Source organism: Larus michahellis, chromosome 7, assembly GCF_964199755.1.
Source record: "Larus michahellis chromosome 7, bLarMic1.1, whole genome shotgun sequence".
NCBI classification, from domain to species: Eukaryota; Metazoa; Chordata; class Aves; order Charadriiformes; family Laridae; genus Larus; species Larus michahellis.
This window is the reverse complement of record NC_133902.1, coordinates 516,335-534,894: the sequence shown is the minus strand read 5'-3', so window position 1 is coordinate 534,894 and position 18,560 is coordinate 516,335. Positions and strand designations below refer to the sequence as shown.

At 56.5% G+C, this 18,560-nt stretch overlaps 1 protein-coding gene across 6 annotated transcripts in view; it reads left to right on the top strand.

Moving 5' to 3' along the window:
* GTF2IRD1 (GTF2I repeat domain containing 1) overlaps nt 1–18,560 on the top strand; it is a 67,293-nt gene that overhangs the window by 3,866 nt on the left and 44,867 nt on the right. The gene's annotated exons all lie outside the window — the stretch shown is intronic.

Genomic DNA, 18,560 nt, shown 5'->3' with positions numbered 1-18,560 from the left:
CACCTGTCCCTTCACAGGACGTTTTATTTAAATCTCTTGAAGCATTGTCTTTAAAAAGAGGTCAGGAGCCCTTGGTCTGGCCCGAAGCTGTGGGAGGCTCAGGGCTGCGCAGTGGCCGGGGCCCGGGTGGGCTTTATGGATGGGGCATTTGGGGGTATTTTGCTCACCGGTTTCATGCTTCATTTCTTAGTGCAGCCCTGTTGGTTGAATTTGCTTCGAGCCCAAGAAAAAAAAGTCAAGTGAGTCAGGGTGTGAGCTCGTCCCTGCTGCGTGGTGTCCCTGTGGTGGTGGGCGATGGGCTGGGCTGGGGGGCTGCTGCTGGAGGAGTCCTCCAAAGCAGCCGGGACATCGCTGTTGTGGGAACACCCCCGTGTCTCGTCCTGGTTTGGGAGCCGCTGCCAGATACCATCTTAAAACACTTCGGTGATGATTTTGGAGGGACTTGCCTTTGGCGGCAGCAAGGCTTTCCCATAGGTAGGATGCCGTGAAGAAAAGCACTCGGTCCACGAATCCCTTCCTCGAGAGCAGGCTCTACTGAGGTGGGATTTACATTTCTGCACGCAGACAGCTTCTGTTTGAGTTTTCTGGCTTCACGTTGCCTTGTCGCTGGTCTGGCTGGTTTAAGAAGAGAATTAGCCTCAGCAGGATGAGCAGGGGACCAGTGAGGAGCATCGTTCTGCTGCTGCACACCCGCACGGATGTCACCATCCTTTACCAGGGCTTCCCCCCTCAGAGCTGATCTCCATCTCTTATGTGAGGGATGAGGTGTCTGTCTTCATTTGCTTTAAATCTGCGACATCCAAAGGAGCAAACGCCAGCGGGGAGGTCGGTGTGGACCCAGGAGGGGTCCTGGAAATGTGTCATCCAACGCCCCCCCGTGCGCCTGGGACATCTGCCCCAGACAATTGAAGGGGACAAACCCAGATGTCCCCTGCCTGCGAGTGACATTCCCTACGGGTGTCCTGCCCCCCTGAGCCACGCAAGCCGTGGGTGCAAGCGGATGGGTGCAAATGCTTGTGGTGGGAACAACGGACCTGCTGCTGATCCGCTCCCGGAGCCCCACGGCAGTCAAACCTGGGAGCTCGGAGGGTGCTTTGAGGCGTAGGTCCCTCTGGGGATGGCTGGGAGGAAAACTGGTGGGCAGGATGTTTTGTAACCTTTTTTATTTTTTGGAGCATTTCTTGCACTTTTTGGTGATGTGTGCGGGTGCTGGTCGCCGCCAGGGTTTGTGTGTCATGCTTATCTGGGGTGATCCTGGAGGAAAAACCTCCCCCTGTGATGGGTGGACAGAGGTTAGAGGGATTTGCACGCTTTGGGGAGAAACGCGTGGTGCCCAGGCCCTGATAACCTGTAGCTTTGTGGGGTAGTTCGAAGTGGGGCTGAAAAATCCCTTTATGTGAGAAGAGGCGTCTGGTAGAGAGGTCGGAGCTAAGCCCCGTCCCTGGCTGAGGCAGGGGCTGGACGCGTGGGATCCCAGCCATGGGTTGTGCCAGTGGGGAAGCCATCAGGGAGCCCTTGGCTTCCTTCTCCCTTGCTAAAAAAAAGGCAAGAAAACCCTCAAAGCTTCCCCTCTGGTAACTGCTGGTTAGAGGAACATCGAGGTGGTTAGTCTGGCTTAGGGAAAACTCGTGGTGAGTGGAGAAGGAGTCCCTGGGAGCAAGATCTGTTGTATTTACATGCAAGATTTCAAATCAGGCCCTAGCACTTGGGGGAAAAAAAAAGTTTTAAGTATCCAATTCGGTAGATAACAGTGGGGAAATGAAACCATTGCAGTGGGTGAAGACGACCTCCTTGGTTTTATCCAGTTGCTGTTCAAGAAGATGCTTCACCCATTTTTCATGGGGACGAGTGGGTCTGTGCTCCCGTGTTTCGGCAGAGCTCTTGTCTTGCCTTTGCCTCCGGCTGCGTTTGCGTGGACGTGTCTCCTGCCTGGGAAACCACCCGCTCCTTAGTGCCTGCGTGAGGTGACCTTGCCTTGGGACACTGGCCACCGCGTTGCTCATCAGCTGCTGGAGCTCCAGCCTGGTGGCACCGCAGGGTTGGCCCTGGGCGGTAGGGACGGCTCCAGCCATTGTGCCGGGGGTGGAGGTGACTCCCTGGAGGTGGGCAGAACCCCCCACGCCGGCACGCGCAGATGAAAGAGGCGAACCCAGCCCCACTTCTAATTAGCGACAAGCCTCGCACCTGAAATTAAGCCTGGCCACTTTATAAGGGCTCGGCGCTGGGGAGCACGCGGGGCATGTCGCATCGATGACGGCACCCGGGAGCAGTGCCGGTAAGGCAGGCGCTGCCCTTCCCTTCCCGCTCGCTCCCAGCCATCGGGGAGAGCCTCCAGGATGCCAAAAGGCTGAGGGTGAAGCTTGAGATGAGCTTTTGGGCTGCCGCTCTGTACCCCGCCGCAGGGCAGGGACCCCATTGAGCGGGAGGGTTTTCCCTGGATGGATGCTCAGACCTTCCCAAAAGGAACCCCAAAGGATGGTTTGTGTTCGGAGCTGGACCAGCGCTGAGCCCCCGGGATGGGGTATTTTGGCGTATCTCCCCCAGCCCCGGTAAGACGGGGCTGTCCCCACTGCGGTCGGGCTTTGGGACCCGTTTGAGTCTCCATCTCCCATCCAAGTCGCGCTCCTCCCCATCGGGTCGGTTTTCTGCTTGTTTCATTGCAGGGATGGAAAAACCTGTAGGAGAGGCAGGATTATGTCTCCCTAATTGGTAAGGTCCCGATTATCATTTCTACCCAGAGCTCTGGTAGTGATTAAATGTGTGAGAATTGGCTTTATTATTTGTATTGTGTTAGTATTTAGCAAGATAGGACCCCGTCTGCGGTGCAAACGGTGAATGATAGCCCTTGCACATGGGGATATAGTCTCTGGCACACGTGGCCATAGTCTGGCTATCACGCTCTGCTCGCCGGCACATAGAAGGATTTAGAGCATTGAATTGTACGTCTTTTTTGATGCATGAGTCACATGTGTTTTAGTGTGTGGGGAAAAAAAAAAAATCAGTGTATTAACATGACCTCTGAAATTGTGATTTATACATAGATTTAAAATATATGTATATTTATATACACATTTTTGGCACCTGGGTTGTCAAAGCCCAGGAGTTGGCCGCCGCCTTTAGACACTCTCGCTTTATTGTTGGAGGGCTACAATAAAGCAATCTCGTTAGGTAAATGTAACGATGTTACGATCCACCATCTGCTAAAGCGCTGCTGCGTGGTGGGAGCTGCCTGCTGCGCCGCTTCTCCCCGGCTCCTTCTTGCCGTGTCCCCCGCGGGTGCTGCGTGTCCTGGGAGGAACGCGAGTGGTTGGTACGGATGGGGAAAGGGCTTTTTCTTATGGTTGCCTCCCTTTTAACCAGCTGGGGGACGAGCTGCTGAACCCTTGCAGCTGGTGAGGACTGATTCCCACCGGAGTGCGGCGGGGAGGTTGGGATGGTGGTAGGGTCATTGGAAGGTCCCCCCCAAATCTGGGTCACCACGTTGCCAAGCCGTGGAGACCCTGATGCGTGGGGATGCTCTGGTCCGCAGGGGCACCCCAAGATGCCACCAGGTCCATGGGTCCCACAGCATCATCCTTGCTCCCATACAAGCGGTGGGACAACCCTGTCCTGGTGGCAGCAGGGACCCCCCCGCGCACCCCCCCAGGCGCTGGAAGCCCTTTTGCAATCGCCAGCAGGAAGGATCACGCTCGGTCGGCGAAATATGTGAGGAACTCTGCTTGTTTAAAGTGCCTTTGGGGTTTTGGGCCTTAAATAAACATCCTGGTTGGGGTTTGGGTTGGAGGTTTTCATCCCGGGAAAGGCAGGCGGGGGGGAAGGGAGCTGTGCCGGTGCCCCAAGTCCGCGTGCGCCTTCTGACAAGGTTATAAATTAGCTTCATTAGAGGAGGATCACTGAAAATAAATTGCTCTGCACCCTTTAGGGGCATCACCAGGCTGTAATTTCATCTCGTCTTTCTGGGGAAAAAATGCCTAGAACCCCCTGAAGTGAAATGACAGCATTTTACCCTGAGCTAGAGCTCGGTAGTTTTTACCCCCCCAAAAAAAATGCAAACACCCCCCCCCCGGTGCCCCCTGAGGAAGCTGGGCCGGGGGCTTGTGTGGAAAGCAGGGGGGTTAGATGGGGTTGGCTGCGGGTTTGTGGCACGTGTGGCCCCTTGTCCCTCCGGTGGGGGCGCCTGGCCGGGGAGAGGAGGGTGCCGGGTGCTGGAAGCCCCCCAGAGTGGTTCAAAGTGAGCAGCCCCTGTGCCATTAATACAGATCTGTGGCAGGAGCAGGGAGCGGGCGACCTTTAACAGGACATTAAACATTTATTAAACCTGTTAGAATTAGTGTCAGGTTGTATTTATTTTTTTTATTTAAAAAGGGGGAGGGGGGAAGATACAGGAGAGGCGAGCGTGACCTGAGAGCCTGGTGAGGTGACCGATCCCGTGCGGTGTGTTCCCAGGCCCCCCCGTGCGAGCTCCCAGAGCAAAGACCTGGCTCCGGGATGGATCCAGCATCTTCCCGTGCCCTTCCCACGGCTCCTTGCTGGATCCTGCTGCGGGAAAGAGTCGGCCCCCAGCACCTGCCATGAAAAATCTCCCCTCCATCCTGGGCCCCTCAAATACTTATCGTTCAGGTGGGTTATTTCCCTCCCCACCCACCTGCCCAAAGATTTAATCCTTTCTGGGGGGTGGGAGAGGACGAGATCAGCCTCGCATCTCTCCCACATCATCTTCCCGCAGCCGGCCGCCAGCTTTCCCCGAGCCACCCCTCCAAGGATTACGCGCTCTCTTGAAAAACCTCTTTGTTTCCCCATGTTTGCCGTTGTAATTTATGTACGATGCCGCTGCTTGTTGAAAAACAAGGTCTTTATCTCCGTGGGAATTACACCTGCCGAAATCCAGCCCTATCGCTGCCTGTGCGCGAGGCTCTCCATGATAAAAGCCGGCTCCAGCGCTGCCGCAGCGATGAAAAAGTTTCCTCTACTTTAGCCGCCGGCGAGGGCGATGCTTGCCTCCCCCCCACACCTTGTAGCGCACAAATCCCCTCCTCTTTAAACGCTTCCTGAAAGCAGGTTGTGGCTTCATCGCCCATAAATTGTCCTTCTCCTGATTTTATTTCCTGCTCCCCTAGCAGCATAGGTACCGTTTCTGCAGCGTTCAGAAGAATTGGGATATTTTTCTGGCTCCTGGTTGATTTATTTTATTTTTGTTGTGTATGTAAGATGCAGAACTCCATGCTCGCTGACCTTCCGGCGCGCTGTGGACCTGATGGGGTGATGCCGGTGGATGGAGCGGAGAGCACCCGTCCCGTGGGACCAAGGGTGCCTGTGGGTGGCTGGCAACCGTGCTCCTGGAAAAGGCTATTTTTAACAGCTGGGATCGTGGTGGGTTGCCATCGATGTGCCGGAGCACGTAGGCATTCTTTATTATTTTAAACCCGATAATTAAAAATAACGCGGAGGCTGTCTCCGCTGTGGGTAGCGGCTGCTGAGGATGCTCTGGGATGCTGGCTTTCCCATGGTGTGGGGGTCTCATCCGCATCCAGACCAGCAGGTGGGCTTTGCCGTGGCACGTCTCCGGCTCCCCCCATTGCTGTCCCCATTGGGGCAGGGAAGCCGATGCCCGTCGGCAGCCGGAGCTGGCCCTTCGGAGGTGCGGGACCAGAAGAGCAGGAAGGGAGGTGGCTCCCGTCGGGGCCGTGGGCGAGGAGAGTGGTGGGAGGGTGGCTGTCCTCCCAGCACTGCCTGTCCCCGTGTGCCCCCTCCCCGCAGCTCCGCACCCCCCAAAAGCAAAATGGCAGCAGAGGGGCTGCACACCGGCATCGCCCGGGTGGGTGCGGTGCCAGGGTCTCCCTGCTCTTCCTCCTCTTCCTCCTCCCCATAACTCTTCGCTTGTGGTCAGGTCAGGCACGGGGGGTGCCGGGCTGGGTCTGCACCCTCCCGCGTGCTCCCCGCCTAGAAACCGGCGGTGATGCCTATGGAAAACCTCACAGCAAAGGCCGTCCCTCTTAAACCCACGTGCTGTGGGTGCACCCGGGGTTTTTGTGTCCTTCCCCCCACCCCCCGCCACTAACCCGCTTTTCACCAGCAATGCTACGAAAGGCGTTTAAGCCCAGAACCTTCCTTCTCGCTATTGATTTTGCTTTCTGCTCGAGTCTCTCTTTATTGCCCTTGGTATTTTGAGCAGCTGGAAGGATGCTGGGGGGAGCTGGGCTGCCTCTTCAGGGGGCTTCGTGTCCCCGACAGCGAGGCGCTGGGCTGGGGGGCTGGTGGAGGCGTTGGTGGGGATGGAGCGGTACCTCTCCTTGGAGATGTTGTTATCCCGGGGGTCCCAGTTCTGGGCTGTTCCTTGAAGATGCCGGAGAGATGCGGGCTCACACTCGGTGCCCAGGGAGAGCCTCTAGTAGGGTGGCTGGGGCAGTTTCTCCTCCTGGTCCCGGATCACCATCCTTGGGGAGCGGTTAAGGCAATTCCTCCCATCTTTGTGGGGGGGAAGCCATCATTTTGCTTTTAATCAGGTTTTGGGGCTCCGCCCGGGTCAGCGATTTCGCAGCGGATGAGGCCCGGCGGCACAGCAGCCGAAATAAACCCGCCTATTTAAATATTTACTTGCCCATTATAAAGTAGCTCCGTGTTTACCCGCTCCACGGCTGTGTGCGGCATGAACAGCCGTGCCCAGAGCTCACTGGCCTCCCTGGCTCGCCACCCGTGCTGCCCGGCCATGTGCGTCCGTTTTCTAATTGTTTGCCGCCCAATTAAGGAGAATTGATTAAGAAATCAATTCACAGTCTTGGGCTCCGTGGGTCCCAATCTGAATGCTTTGATCGCGGCGGAGCAGCAACGGATGGGGGCGAGCTCGCTGCTTCCCATCCTTCTGGCTGAAGCAAGAGGTAATTAAGGGGCTCTTGGTGTTGGGGTGATTTGGTATTGAAAATTCTTAATTTTTTGTGGGTTTCTACAAATTTTGTGGCGTATGAGGCTGTGGGGTCTCGGCGGGGTTTGGCGTGCGAGTCCCTGCTCGGTGGCATCCTGAGTTGTGGTGATGGAGAGCCTGAGATGGTCCTCAGTAGTGCAGCCCCTTGTTTCCCATCTCATTGATGAAGACATCAGAGGGTTCCCATTTTTCAACCTGACAAGTGCATGCGTGAAAAATAAGCTGTGAGCCTGAAAAATAAGATGCGTGCCCTCTGCCTTCCCCATGACAAGGTGCGCTCCTTTTGCACAGCCCCCCAAAATATCTTTTTTTTTTTTCTTTCTTTTTTTTTTGAGGGGGTGGTCCAGAGAGGAACCGCCTCTCCTGGAAGCACCACCATCCCGGAGGTACATCAGCATCGAGCCACCTCCCGCACCCAAACTGTGATGCACATGTATTTATTTTCTGCTGTTTATGGGGTGGCTGAGCCGCGCTCTTGCTTTTCCCAGTGGCGAGGAACCGGGGTGCCTTCCAGCCGCCTCGGCACCCCTCGAACCCGCCCCGGGCACCCCAAGAGGCGTTGGGCGCTCATTTCCCCACCCTCACACCTAAAGCAGGCTCCAAATTTGGGACGCCGCTTCGTTTGGCACTTTGTCGGGCGCCGGAGCTGCCGATTAAGGGAAACGTGCCATGAGGCAGGTTTGCTTTGCAGGATTAAAAGCAAATAAATATTTATGCGCTATGCAAAGCAGGCCCGATAAGATATGCGTATCATCAGGAATTTGAAGCGGTTTTGGTTTGGGCCTGAGATGAAGGGGTGCGCATGTTGGTGCGTTATGTGGGTTTAAAGGGATGGGTTTTTCTCCTGCTGCACAAAAATAAAAATAGAGAGGGGAAAAACAAGGGTTTTTTTGCTTCTTGGGCTGCCGTGGTCTTGGGTTTCGCCATCTCCCCAACATCCTGGTGTCTCTGTCTGCAGGGATGGAGAAGAGCCAGGGAGAGAGGGCAGTGCAGGCAGCATTTCGTATGCAAATATAATGCTGGCCCCGTTCCTAATATTCGCTGTGTTTACACGTAAATGCAAACAACTGTTGACTTAGTTTCAACAGATAATGTGTTTCATAACACAATGGAAATGAGAATTAAGCTGGAATTTAGCAGGGGGGAACATGTGTTTCTGCGAGACCTCGGGCTCCGCCGGCCCCGTGCCCGTGTGCCGTGTCGTGATCACAGTGGTGCCAGCGCCGGGGGGGGCTTGGGGCTGGGGCTCGGCGTCCTTGGGGGACACCTCTAACGAGCGATTGCCCTTTGCTAAACCACACTGAAACGGGGCGAGCAAGACGAGAGGGCAGGGGTGGTCGGCTGCAGGATGGGAGAGTTGAACCGACACGCTGGGGAGGGACCCGGCATCCCCCCGAGGTTACGGGGACTGGTCCAGGGCCAGTTTTCCCCTGGGAAAGAAGGGGCTCGTGTGCTTTGGGGGGGTCAAGGCGTCAGGGGAAGGGAACTGCTGACCCAGGCTACTGCGTTGGAGCCCGAGCACCGTCGCGTCCCGGGAGGGAGGAGGTGGCAGCGTCCGGGTCACCTTGTCCCGGAGTGACTCCGAGCAGAAGCATGCGGGAGAGGCCCCAGCTGTATTTCAGGGCCGGATCCTGCCCAGCCCAGGGCAACCCTCGCAGGGCTCCCCATGGCCAGACCTGGCACCGGCCTTTGAGTCACACTCAAATCGTTGGCTATCAGAGCCGCTCCTGCCGCCTCCACGCCTGCCGCTCACCCCACCCCAACACACCCCAACCCCACCGGGGGCCAGGCGGGACCCTGGCACCACCACGCACCCCCCCAGGATGCTGCATTGCCCTTCCCGGGTGAAGGCACCCGATGGACATGGGCAGCTCCCCGAGGAACAGAGGCGTCGCTGGGGAATCAGCCATTTGAACAGTGTGTAATCACCGTCTCGGGGTGCGGGTTTGTCCCTGTCTGTCTGCCTGCCGGTCCCTCGCCTGCTGGCTGGTGGCCACCCAGCACGGCAGGGCTGCGGCTCCACTCGTGCTGCTTAGGCTTAAAAAAAACCCCCAGCCCCCCGTGAATATGGGGGGGGGAAAACTCGTGATGTGTGCCCAAGCTATATTAGACACCAGTGAATCTCCCCTGCAAGGGCTGTGGGGATGGTCACGCCGGTGGGGACACCTCGGCTGGAGGTGCACGTCTCTACCAGCCACCGGGGAGCCTGACCGTGGGCTGGGGAGCCCCAGGACCCCCAGCTGTGGAGCTGCGGGATGCAGGAGCAGCATGGCAGGACGTGGTGTTGTGGCGCTGGTCGTGATGCCGGGGCCCGGGGAAGCCAGAGCCGGACCCGGCAGCTCCTGGCGTGTCAGCTCGGCGCTGAGGGAGGGTGATGTCTGCCCGGGGTGGGTGGGGGCCACGCAGCACCCGCGGCTGTTTGTGTCTGGCAGCTGGCGGTGATGCCGAGCCCTGATAGCGCCGCAGTAATGGCAGGGTTTGGATGAGAAACAGCAGGTTTGGGGCTGGTGCTGCGGCCAGAGGCTGCCTGGGGAGGGAATGGGGATCCCGGCCGGCTGGGGCGGGCAGCTGCCGGCAGCGTCCCTCCTCCCCGGCGGCACTGCCTAGCTCCCTTGGAGGGTCACACCGGGGCGGGCACAGGGAGGCTTCACCGAAGAGTCCTCCATCGCTGGTGTGAGTCACCAGCCCCCCGGGATGCCCCACTCTGGGCAGGCGTCGAGGCGGCGCAGCCGGCACCCGCACTCGGCACGCGTGCTCCCCGCTGCCGGGACGGAGCAGAGGGCAAGCGCTGGGGCCACGTAGGACATGCCATCACCTTTCCGAATCATCCCCTAAAATAAAACAAGGGAGAAGGGAGCAGGCAGGAGCAGGGAGCTCAGGGCACGGGATGCTGCCGTCTCCCAGCCTCCTTTCATCCCCTTAGAAAGCCATTTTATTCTTTTATTGAGCTTATTTATGTGGCATAGAGTCAGGCCTGGGATTAGCAAATAGCCTGTCCTGTAACACAGGGAGTACTCAATACTGACACACTGGCAACCAGAGAGAAATATTAGAGATAAAATTAAAACATAATGAGATTAGGTAGCGGCTCTCTATCAGAGACCTCCTTACGCAGAGGTAATTACCTGGGCAGAGCAGAAAGTGGGTGATGAGCAGTGGTGGCTGGGGTCAGCGTGGGGGGGACGGGGCCACCCCAGCCCTGCTCGGGAGATGGGGGTTACTGCCATCAACAGCGGTTTTGCAAAGGGAAAAAGCATCGGGGTTGAGTGTTGAGGAGGAGGACGAGGTGCCCACCAGCATCTGCTCCCACGGGGAGGACCGGGGTGGAGCATCCTCCGCTGAGCCCTTGCAAACTCGTTGCCCCCAGCCCAGGCGCCGTGTCTTTGTATATTTGCGGTTTGGGGATTTTTTGGCTAGATAATTTAGAATAATAAAAATAATAATTATTATCATTATCTGGAGCAGTGCCCAGTTAGACGGACGCAAGGTGGTCACACAAACCAGGGTGAGAGCTGGGACGGGGCATCGGGCACCGTTTGGAGAAAGCAAATCTCGTACCAGGATGTGGGGCTGGCACCGTAGCACCTGCGGGCATCATACACGTGGGATTTTTCTTTAATTTAGAGAGAAAAAAAAAAAAGGGGAAGGGAAAAAAAAAAGGGCAAAAAAGCATGTGTCTATGCAATATAAAATTCAAGTTAGGCTCTTGATGACTGCACGGAAAACAACAGGCTTTTTATGTTGGCTCTTGGGGTAGGAGGAGAGCAGGCTAGAATAAAGATTTACAGTGTTTGGGAGATTAAAGGCCCTTGGTACATTGTTCAAATACCACGAGATTAGTTTCCAAGGAGACGGATACCAGTTGCCATAGGCACCGGGGGGCCAGGAATTAGGATTGCGATTTTTTATCCTGATCACGCAACCAGTAGCTGAACGCTGCTAAAACTCGGGCTTTAAATAACCCCAGCATTAGCTTACGCGCCGCTGAACCAGGGACTGGAAACCGTATCTCCTTTCCTTCCCCCCGCCCCGGCGCCCGCTGGGGTGTGCGGAGTTGGACCCGGGTATCGACGGAGGGGTGCGAGGGGACGCGGGGCTGGGCACCGAGGTCGGTGCAACCCCAGGACCTTCCCTGCAGCCTGTCCTGGGGCTTCTGAGCTCGTTTCAGCTCGTTTTTTTTTCTCTAGGCAAGGGATTGCCGGCATCTCCTTGCGATGGAGGAGCTGCGCGGTTCCCTGTCGCAGTCGCTGGGGCAGGGGATGTACCGAGGGGCAGAATTAGTCACTTGCTAATTTTGGCTTCTCCTGGTCGCCCGCTTCTGGGAAGTGCAACCCGAGCCCTGGCACGTGGGACGCCGGATCCGTGTCCCCGCTGCCCACCTCTCTCCTTCTAGGAACTGCAGAGCACTGGGTGGTGTGCGGGCTGTGCGGGAAGGGGTGCTGGGCCTCCCCCCGGGGAGGGCGGCTCGACCCTGGGAGCCATGCAGGCACCCAGGTCCCCATGGCTGGGTGCCATTGGTCACCCATCAGGCACCATGACGCTCGTCTCCAGCTTGACCGCCCCCAACCACCCACGCGGGGCCACCGGTGCAGGATCTGGCTCAGCCGCGGCCGCTTTCCATGCCTAGTGCTCACAGCATCCCTTCCCTGCAATGGTGGGAACGCTCCGAATAACACTTACTTTTCCCCCCCTTCTCCCTTTCTTTTCTTCTCTCTTTTATTTAATAAATGAAGAGGCAGTTGCTCGAAGCGAGAGCTTCTGCGCCTGCCTGCCGTGAGATTGCGGCGTGGAAACTTGTCTAGAGCTGAAAGCTGCGCTGCTCGGGCTCCGCAGGCAGAGCCATCCCCCCCAGCAGCCGCCGTGACATGAAAGTGTTTATCCTGGGGGAGATGAGACGCAGCTTCTGAAGGGCACTTGATCCTCATCCGTCTCTTTGCACTAGACAGAAGCCTACTATAATTTTACTGTATTATATTTGTGTGCGCGCCTAGGCCAGGCTTAAGAAAATCAAGGCGGCAGCAGAATGCAACGCCCTGGTTGGGGGGGGGAAGCTAAATTCCTGCTGCGGGTACGTCCCCCCGTGGGAGCCCCCGGTTTGCTCTTTGCTTCTTTTATAAGTGGGACTAAACCGCGGCAGGCGCCGGATTATCCCGGAAAGCAGAGCTGAGGTGGCGATGCCAGTCGATGTTGTGGTGCCGGTGTGTACGTGAGGAGCTTTTCCAGCAGGTGCCGGGGGTTTGTTGGTAAAATAAAACCGGGGAGGAGGTGTCTGGTGGTGGGGGCTTCTTCTGCCCGGGACTAACCAGCTGGAAGGACCAGGGGGGAAAAATTTTGGGGGGAGCTGGCAGACCCAGTGGGGTGAGGTCTGCCGGCACGGTGAGGACGTGGGCACAAGCGGTTGGGTGCCCCAGACTGTGCCGGGGGCTGTTTGCCCCCCAGCTCTGCTGCTTTCAGACTTTTGCAAAAAGATACTGGCTTGAAAAGTAGCAAAAAAAAAGGGAATTTGTGGATATGGGGAGAAACGTGGCAGCGGTTGTGGGGCTGGGGGTGCACCGGCACCTGCCTTTGGGGGATGGAGATGCGGGCGCTGGTTGGCAGCGGGTGCATCGTCAGGGTGGCACCTGGCGTCCCCAAAACCCAGAGCCCCCCCGCCTGCCCGGGGAGGGCTGTGCCGCAGGGGCACCTGCACATGGGGCAGAGATTAGGAGTTTGTGGGCTTTTGGGGGGCGTTTAGATGTTTGAGGGTATTTCTGGGCATTTTGTGAGTGCCCAGGACCGCAGTTACCCACTGTAGCACCAGCAGCGGTGCTGACCCCACAGCTCGCCACCCGCCCACGTCGTTAGTGAAGCAATAAACCACCCCGGCACGAGTTGCGTGGCTTCGCCCTGCGTTAGCTCGGGATGGAGAGGATGCAGCCGCGGGGGCTGGGGGCTGGTGCCAAATTCGGGTTAAGGGATTAGGGTTTAGCCAGGTGGCACGGGCAGGTTAAAGCCATCATGCCACGAGTGAGTCGCCCGGACGGAGCAGAAATCTCCATCGCTGCGGCAAAAACCGGTTATTTGGTAAGCGCGGGGCTGTGCCACGGTGCTCCCGCACCCGACACGGCTTCGGTCGCATCCGCCGGCTCCGCTGATACCGGTGTTTGCTTAAGTGATTAGAAAAAAACCACAAGTTGCAATTCAAGCCTTGTCCCTACCCCTGGCTTTTGCCCCGCTGCGGTTGATGTGGTTTCCAGGGATTTTTGCTGAAGCGGCTCCAGCGCGCCGGGCACCTCGCCCCTAACAGGCGCCTGCCCAAAAAGGGACCTCAAAAGTCCCTGAGATGGAGGGGGACAGAGAAATACCTCCCAAGTTGGTGAGATAACCCTTAGCACGGGTCCTGCCTGCCCCAAAGCGATACCCCTAGTGGGGACGTGGGCGATGGTCCCCTCACTTGGAGGGGGGATGCTGTCCCGGTGCTAGCAAAAGACATTATTTGTCCCTCTGGCTCCTATCAGGACAGGTCCTGATGGATTTTAAAGCGTGTTTCATGATAGCCAGGGCTAATTGCTTAAATGTCCTCCAGGACCAGTGTAATTTTTAAAAATCCTCTTTAAATATGCTCTCCCAGAGTAAAAAGGCAATTACAAATAAAATCACTGTTGCCTCGTCGTTATGTGTAGGTCATCGTTGCATCCATGTGCGGTGTCGCAGATGGCTGAATGTGGCACCCGACGTCCCACGGCTCATTGAGTGTTTTGGGTGGCCATGAAGCCCAAATGCCACCTTCAAAGGTCCTTTTGGTGCCTGGTAGCCTAATGCCCCCCACCCAGCAGTGCCTTCCCCTGCTCTAGTGCACCCCAGGCTGCCCCTGCTCTCCCGGGAGGGAACGTGGCCTCTAAGTCCATGTCAAGACCTACCTCTAATGTATATATTTGAATATCTGTATTCAATAGATATTGATTTATTATTGAGTCAATATTTATTTTTTTTTTAAACATTTTGCTGGAATTGGGGCTGGCTTCTTTGGGCTTTCCACGGTCTCACCGGCACCGCTGAAGCAACAGGCAGAATTTTCCTGGAAAAATGAATAAGCGGATGATTTCCAGCCACTCTTGTGTGGAGCTGCAGGCAGGACTGGCGTGATAGTCTTTTTTTTTTTTTTCCTCTCCCTCTTTTTTTTCCCTCCTCAACTTGCTGAACGGTCAAAGCTCTCATTAATTTCGGTTCTTGTTTGGCTCCCTGGACTGGGAGCCAGCCCACGCGGCTGGAGGCTTTATAAACATCCCAGGCGGGCGCGCGGGGGGATTTCCGTGGTGATGCTGCGATGTCTGTAGGGCAAGGGGGGGACACTGGTGACTCTCTGTGCCGCTCCCCTGCTTTTCCCTTCTCCCTTGCTGTCATCAGACCCCAACCGACTCACTCCATGCCGATGGCGTTTCCTTGGTGCTACGGCTGAGCCGGTGTCCTCCAGCTTATCCTCCTCTTGTCACTCGTGGGTGCAGTTGGTGGCTTAAGGGCTGAGCTGGAAGATGTTGCACCCACCCAGCGCTGGTGGGTTTGGGTCGGGGCATTGGCTGTCGGATGCTTTGCCCTGCGATGGTTTTGAGTGGTCTGGCGTTCTTGTTACGGGAGGTGCTTCATGCGGTGAAAATCCCCAGGGTTACATTTGTAAGATACAGTAGAGCTGCAGGAAAAAAAAAAGAAATCCATTACTGAATTCAGTTTAAAACCAGTATTGGTAGAAAGCAATATAAGAAGAAGCTGATGTGAGATGTCCTCGGTCCCTCCTGGGCGTTTGGCTGTTCCCATCTCACAGCATCTCCTGCTCTGCACTGGGTTTGGCCTTGCGTAATTCCCAAAAAAGGGGTTATTGCCTCTTTCCTGATGGCCCAAAGGAGCAGAGGGCCCAGGGGGAGCCGGCAAGAAGTTCAGCCCGGTTTTGTGAGTCCTGGGAAAGCGCGTGGTTCCCTTTGGAAAACTGGATTTTGGGGTTTATGCTAAAGAAGGCTTATTGTACACAGCAAGGTGACAGCAGCGGGGAGGATGGCAGTGGAGATCCTTCTCCAGGCTCCGCCATGGCAGTATGGAAGCACCAGCTCGGCTTAATAAATAAGATGCTGTTGCTTCTGGTTGTGGCACGGGGCTGGAAATTGCTGTGAGTCTTGAAAAGATGAGCAAGAAGAAGGGGGACAAAAGTCAGTCCCAGGAGCTCGCAGCACCCATCTTTGCCATGAACCGAGCCCCAGCCCGGCAGGCGATGCTGGCGCAGCGCTGTGCGAACTGCCGGCTCCCATGAACTCCCCTCCATTTCTCCTAATTGAACCCGTTCATAATTTAAGGGATATAATAACACAGTTTTTCTGCTTGGAAATTTCCTTTGGGGGGTTGTTGTTGGCTTGTTGGGTTTTTTGTTTTTTTTTTAACTGTTTTGTTTGCTCCGAACACTTTGGAAATGGTGACGCAGCACGCAAGAGTGGAGGATGTTTATTTTGGGGGGAGATGCTGCCCTGCAGCACGGCCGGGGGGGATGGAGATGGGATGCTTCTGCTGCGGGTGCAGAGTTTGGGGGCACCGCTGCCGTTTCTGCAGGGGTTCAGGAGCCTCCCCGTGCGCCGGGTTTTTCCTTTGCTGCAGCCCAGGTGATTCACGAGCGAAACTCCCCTGGGGCTAAATTTATAATCTTTCCCAGGATTAGAAAGGGAGGCGAGGAAGGAGGTGTCGTAAGAGCGGAGCAGGCGATGGCCCGTGCGGGCTGCCTGCCCACATCCCGCTCTGGCTGTAGCACCGCACCCCCGTCCCCGTGCTGCTCGTCCCATCCCTGCAAGACTCATTCGGGAGGGAGAAATAATTAAATAATAATAAAATTAAATAATAAAGTAATTTATTTATTTTTTTCATATTAAAAAAAATAATAAAGCCATCTGCAAACTTTTGCTGTGACAGCGGCACGACAGTCCCTGAGTCACCCTGTGCCCTGGCAACGGGACTCGGGGCACGGAGGTGGGATGGGGCTGGGGCTGGACCTGAGCCCCTCTCCCCGCTGTGCTCCAGGAGGGGGAAATGGACCCCTCGGTGCGTGCCCTGGGGTGGGATTTGGTGTGTGGAGCCCTGGGAAGGGGGGGTAGGGTGCTCTGCACCCATCCTGCCCACCTCGCTCCCTGCCGCCGGCCCTAACTGCTATAAGAATGGTTTACCCCAGTTTTCCTAAAGATTACTTTCCCTTTGATTAGACAAACAACTTCAAGCCGTATGTCTTAATTTGATTTGAATAAGCCTAGCGCTTGCTGTGAAGTTTTTTTGCTCCCTTTTATTCCCCCTTTTCTAAGTCCGCTGTCACTGCTCTTCGTGTCCATAAATGATTAAAAGCTTTACAGGAATATTGTCCCCCCATCCCTTAAATTCCTGTTGTATTACTTGGGTCATATTTTTATTATGATTTTTTTTTTCTCATTGAGTGATTCTCCCTTTTCCTTCTTAAACGATCAGCCAGGTGAAAGGGATTATTTTTGTGCCGGTCTGTTGCAGAGCAGGGAGTGGGTAGGGAGAGGGTGCAGAGACCCTGCCCCACTTCCCACTGATGTTATCCCGGGTTTTCCCTTCGGTTCCCCCTCTGGGGCCGGATCCAGCTCATGGCTTTGCTCTCTGCAGCCAAGGGAGGAGCATCTCTTCCTGTGGGAGACCGTGGCCGAGCAGGTTGGGGCAGCTTGAGCTCTCCGAGGGGCCGCGACCAGCCCACCGAGGCAGGGACCGGCTCTCCAAAACGCTGCCAGAAGGCAACAAGAGCATCCAAGTCATAGTAGTCATATTTAATAATAATTAGGGCACTCAAAAATATGTACAGGCATCAGAATAAGGCTGCTTTCCAAGTGAGTGCTTGCGGGGGGATTAAGAAGGGAGTGATGCTCTCTGGACAGACTCCGTTCCCGACAGCGGCCCCCAGGCGATGGCTGGTCCCAGCCCAGCGCTGGGGCTGCCCCATGTCCTGCGGGCTGGGAGAGCGGCTCAGGGAGAGCTCAGCGGCCGCCATTGCCTGGCTGCTCCTTGCCAGCTGCAACAAGGCACGTCTTATTAACACAGCGGCGATTAAAAGAAGGAATCTTGAGTTCCCTGCACCCACAGGGCTGTCCGTGCACAGGGAGCTGCTCAGGAGCTTGCACATGAAGTGCTCCCTCATCCGTCCATCCATCCGCCCGTCCACAAACAGCAGGACTGGAGCAAAGCGGACTGTTTCCCAGCGTTGCTGCAACCCTTGGTGATGGTAAAGCTGGAGGTGCCTGGCAGAGCCCCGTTCCCAGCGTGGGGACGTCCATGGGGGCTGTGCCGGAGGGCGGTAGCACCCACGCTGCAGGACCCTGTGTTCAGTTTCCTGCTTTAGTCTCCAAGCTGATGCATGATTTTTGGGTTTTTTATCCCAAGATTTTGTTCTGGAGGAGAAGACTCCGCCGTCAGCTTCATTTGGGCAGTCGGTGCTGTTAAGAGCGGGCCCAGAGGTCCTGACGAGAGCAGTTTCTGAAGTTCAGTCGTTATTGTTTAACACAGAGTCGTCTGCACTGCCGTTGGCTTGTTGCATGCCCACGTAACAGCGAGGTTTGCAGCGACGTTTGTCAGCCCCCTGCCCTGCGCCTGCTCAGGCGCCTGCAGACATGCTGGCGTGGGGGGGACTTGTTATTTTGGGCCAAAATCCGCCTTTTCCCCAGTTGCGAGGGGCAGCATGGCCCCGCTTTGCGTGCCAATTCCTTCTGCCTGGACACAGGTGTAGGAAGGTGGGTTTGGGTTTTTGCTGTTGACTTTTCACCCTTGTTTTCAGCAGGGCCGAGCGGCCGCGGTTATCGGCTGAGCCGCAAATCGAGTTAGGCGCAGGCAGATTCATTCATATTCCCCGGCTCCTGCTGGTCTTGCCTCGTTACAAATTCTCCAGCCTTTTTTATCCGCTTGCGGCTTTGAGCACATGATTTATGATCTGGTTTGAGTGGCTCCCGAGCGTTGCTGGCTAATTTGCCACCCTTTATTGGCAGGATTAAAGCCGGGCGGTGCGACGCTGCCCTGTGGATGGAGGGGCGATCGCTGGGGGTGACCGTGTTGGGTGCTGGCGGGTGATGCTGTATCAGGTGTGGGTGCCCCCACCATGGGAGTGGGGTGATTTATGAAGGACGAGCCCCTGCCTCAGTTTCCGCCCCAGTTTCTCGCTGTGGGTCATGGTGAGATGTGCGCAGCAGGGTGCAGAGACCTGGCGCAGCTGCTGCACGTGTGCCAGGCCCTAGCATTTTTCCCCCTTTTTTCCCCATTTTGCAGTGAGGGATGGAGGTCCCGGGGCCGAGCCCCTTCTCGGGTGCAAGGTCCCTGCACGCCGCCTGTTGCTGCTCCTGCCAGCACGGTCCCCCAGGAGCTGTGGGGTGGGATGATTTGATGATGGAGCCCCTCGCCATGAGCTGCCTCTCACCTGTGGGGTGAAGGTGGAGCACCCTGTGGTTTTGGCCTGTTCCGGGGACACCTTTGGGTGCCGGGCTCCCCTCTCGCCCAGGGTGTATGGAGGGAGGCATGGGGACAGCCGGCATGGTGTCCTTGTGGGGACACAAGCATCACCCCCTGCTCTCTCCTGCCCACAGAGCTTGGGCACAGGAACGCTCCACGTCCGCTTCAGCGTGCATCCTCCTGCTTG